Source organism: Mobula hypostoma, chromosome 17 (genome assembly GCF_963921235.1).
Source record: "Mobula hypostoma chromosome 17, sMobHyp1.1, whole genome shotgun sequence".
Taxonomy (NCBI): Eukaryota; Metazoa; Chordata; class Chondrichthyes; order Myliobatiformes; family Myliobatidae; genus Mobula; species Mobula hypostoma.
Window position 1 is genome coordinate 54,457,758 of NC_086113.1, and position 3,892 is coordinate 54,461,649.

The window sequence follows — 3,892 nt, forward strand, 5'->3', positions numbered from 1 at the left end:
AGACAATGATGAGGGGAAGGGGAAGGTCTGGTTTTTAAATGCTGCTTGTGAACAGAGATGAGAAAATCTGCAGATGCTGGAAAGATGGGATCTCCTGTCCAATCAGAGTCCTCCTTCTTCAGCTCTTTGCCTTTTCCACCTATCACCTCACAGCTCTTCACTTCATCCACCCTCACCCACCCAGCTGGCTTCACCTACCTTGTACTCCTCCCCCACCCACCTTTTATTCTGGCTTTTTCCACTTTCCTTTCCAGCCCCGTTGAAGGGTCTCAGCCCAAAATGTCAACTGTGTGCTTCCTGGCCTGCTAAGTTCCTCCAGCATGGTGTGTGTGTGTTGATAAAATTGGTTGCCAGGTGCGGTCCTTGACTGACATATCATCCCATAGATGTCAATGGAACAATGGCAGGAGCTGAGCACAATCCTGTAACCATGAAATAATGTGAATATCTGCAAAATTCTTTGCCGTCAGCTGTCATTAGTAATGTTAAAATGTGAAATTTCTTTTCTGCAGCTCAGCTTGATTTTCCCAATGATCTACTGCATGTGCAGCTTGTTTCTGGTCGTGACTCCTCTCTTCAGCGACACCATAAACTCCCTCGTTGGAATTGCAGTCGCACTCTCTGGAGCTCCAGTCTACTTCTTCTGTGTTTACCTCCCACCTGAAAAGCAACCCAAGTGCATAGAAAAGCTTTTACGTAAGTAATATGCTGAAAATTCTATACTTTTCTTTCTTTGCTAGGAAGTTTAAATGTGTTCTTTAAGTCCTTCGGCTATCTCAATCTAATAATTTCTCCTTCTGCGTTCTGTGGAGTCTCTGTCCCCACTTTTTTTTTTGACAAAATTATTATAATAGTATCTTGGGCAAGCTGTGGGGCAGTGCCTTTTCTGAACTGGGGTTCATCCACACTTTTGCTGCTGGTCGAACCCCTTTCTCCAGTCACTCACCCATACCTCAACTGACAATGACGCGACGGTATAAGTCCCATCACGAATGAGAACTGGAGTATTGTGTTCAGTTCTAGTTGCCTATTATAGGAAGGATGTGGAAGCTTTAGAGTGGGTACAGAGCAGATTTACCAGAGTGATGCTGAAATTTGAGAGCATGTCCCATGAGGAGAGGCTGAGTGAGCTAGGGCTCGACTCTTTGGAGTGAAGAAGGATCAGGGGTGACTTAGAAGTGTGCAAGATACGAGGCATATATCACATGGACAGAGACTTTTTCCCAGAGCCAAAATGGCTAATTTAATAAAAAGTAGAGGGAGAGTGTCAGAGGCAGGTTTTTTACATAGAGAATGTTAAGTGCATGTTTAACCTCTGCAAATCCTTCCTTAAGTCTTGTTCACCCTCTCGGCTTTAAAGTGAATTTTAAAATATACTTTGATGAAGTGTCGGTCACCCATCCTAACAAGCCTTTATGTTGCCCTGAGTTAGTTTCTTAATACATTTGTGAAGGGCCTTTACTATCTAACCATGGGGGTGGCTCACTCAATTAGAGTGCTTTATCGTGAGCATTGTGATTGAGTTACAAACTAGTTAATGAAAGAAAAGGCATCCATGCTAGAGATGAACAAAATATAGACACAAATTTATAAACACTGCTTCTGAAAATTTGAAGCTACAGGTACCTCCAACTGTGCTCTTGCAAGTGAGAGTAATTGACTGCGCCGTACTGGCCTGGCTTGGAAATCAGTTGAATGGTAAGGTCAATAATAGAAATGAATTTGAAATTTTAGGATTGTGATTCACTCTGTCTTCTGAGGATATGTTGGAAGCATTTCATGTACTTAGAAATGATGGGGGGGGGGAAGCTACTTATTCAAATTTGACAAAGAGACTAAGTGTAGGTCATTGTAAACAGTGTAGATTTGAGCATTCAGCTACTAAAAGGTATGAAAGGTTGAGTGAATGGGCAATAGATTCAGTGTATACCAATTGCTGCTACTCTAATGTAAACGTTAAGGAGTCTTCTTTCCTCCCCATGGAGTGTGTGTGTTTGCTCTGGGTGCTCCAAGCAAAGATGTATCAGTTAGTAGGTTAATTGGTCATTGTAAATGGTCTCGTGATTAGGCTAGGGTTAAATTGGGGGATGTGGCTTGAAGGGCCAGAATTGGTCGATTCCGTGCTGTATCTCAATAAATAAATAAATAAATGTGAGATTTTGCAATTTAATGACAAAATGATCAAACAGGGAATTTCTAAATAATGTAAAACTAGAAGCACAGGGATCCAAAGGTACTTGCTGCTCCAAGTACACACATTTGGAAAGCAAAACAAGAGAATTTGGAATTACAAAAAGCACAAGTATAACAGCTGAAGAACATAATTATGACTTTATGCTTTGGATTCTGTTCAAACTGAATCATAAAGTACATAAAAAACAAAGATCAATATATACTGACTCATCATGTGGTGGATATAAATTGTTATAAACATACAGGCTAGTAAGATGCTCAATTACCTTAGTAAATATAGTACGTTCAATCAGCATTATCTGAAATTACTATTGCATGTCAGGACAAAGGACAAGTGCTGAATCACCAAAGTCATCCAGAATGGGAACTCTTATTTGCCAAGAGACCAGTTGGTAGACAACACTTGAGATTCAAAGATGCTTTCAAAAGAGGCAGTGGTTTCTGAGAGGCACTGATCACAGCATATTGGAAAAAAAATCTGATGAAAGAGCCTGTGAGAAATTATAGACAGGTGAAGCTGAATGTGCCCAGCAACAGGTGAAGCATTCATGTACCCACAACCCTCTTAATAAAAGCAAGATGGCAGAAAGTAGAAGCAAAAACCTGCAAATGTTGAAAATCCAATGTCAGAATTACTCAGCAGGTCAGGCAGTAACTGTGACAAGAGAGAAACCAAAGTTGTTTGAGAATTGAGAAAATTAATGCATTAATTTGATTGAGGAAGGCTGGGGAAAGGCAGAAATAAAAAATGAGGCCATAGCTCACCTGTGATCTTACTGAATGGTGGAACAGGTTAGAACTGAAATACCTGTTCCTCTACATAAATTGTCATAGCTCCTCCAGTCTCCCGGTGAAAGGATTCCCTCTTTTTGTTACTTAAATGTGAATCTGATGCATTTTTATTTGAATTGGATGTGGGAGATTTATTTTTTCTCAATAATTGTCTAAAAAGAATTATAATGAAATAAAAGCCCAAGTATTGGAAATAATATGATCGAGTTACATCTCTGAAGAGAGAACTTGGATTGTAGTTTTAGGTAAATGAAAAATTTGGTCCAATTAGTTTCTTTTAATTATGTTTTTTTTCTGCACAGCAATATGCAAGTTAATTATTTAATGACTAGTTACTTTACCATGTGGTCAAATACTTGCATTAAATAGTGTTACAAAGAAGACAAGTGTGTGTTGCTTATTAAAAAATGTTGTTTCTTTAACATTTTTTCCCAGGTATCATTTCTTTGTACACGCAGAAGTTGGCACTGTGCTGTCTAACGGAAAATGAATTTGAAGAGAAAGATATTTAACAAGAAACAACCAAAGAACTGTCCAGAACTGTGGCACCAGAAGTTGTTTACACAAATGCCAATCTCTCACACTATTAAAACTCTGAATCCTGCCTTCTTGATTATCAAAATGCTGGAGTCTCCACGATATCCAGAAGATTGAATTTTTTTCTTTTGGAAAAGCAGTTTTAATTTAAAAAGATGCATTATTTTCCTGCTTCCTTTTAGAAATAATAGTCTCGTTGTAAATGTTGGTGCTTGTGTTTGTCAATGCCCACTTTCATTCTGTGATGGAGAGAGTTAATTTAGGTAACTCTGTGCCTGTAACTCTTGAGCCATTGTGATTTATGTCACAGGAGATGTTTTTAATTTATTAGCTTCCTGTGATGTGAATGTTGCCAGCAGGGCCAGCATGT

At 39.0% G+C, this 3,892-nt stretch overlaps 1 long non-coding RNA gene across 1 annotated transcript; it reads left to right on the plus strand.

Annotated features, from left to right (window-relative positions):
* The first annotated feature begins 265 nt into the window (after positions 1-265).
* LOC134357743 (uncharacterized) lies at positions 266-3,601 on the plus strand. Its single transcript, XR_010020717.1, has 3 exons — positions 266-354; positions 513-696; positions 3,421-3,601. It is a non-coding gene; the product is annotated as an uncharacterized LOC134357743 (long non-coding RNA).
* Positions 3,602-3,892: the final 291 nt, after the last annotated feature.